Source organism: Protomyctophum parallelum, assembly GCF_964188405.1.
Source record: "Protomyctophum parallelum genome assembly, chromosome: 6".
Classification (NCBI taxonomy): Eukaryota; Metazoa; Chordata; class Actinopteri; order Myctophiformes; family Myctophidae; genus Protomyctophum; species Protomyctophum parallelum.
In genome coordinates this window covers 2,946,214-2,946,425 of record NC_139701.1, presented here as the reverse complement: position 1 = coordinate 2,946,425, position 212 = coordinate 2,946,214, and positions in this window count along the sequence as shown.

Here is a 212-nt window from a genome sequence, read left to right as displayed (position 1 = left end):
TGACCAAAATAAATAAACTCTATACTCTCTACTCCAATATAATTATGAAGAATATGACTTTGACTTTGACACATCTACAGTATGAGTTTAGCACGGAAGCATTTGTCTCTTGTTCTTTTTTCTTTACTACTCCCTCAGGTTTTCTCTGTTAATAATGACCTCAAGTCAGGTAGCTTGGTTCTTTCTGAGTTCTTAATAATGACCTCAAGTCA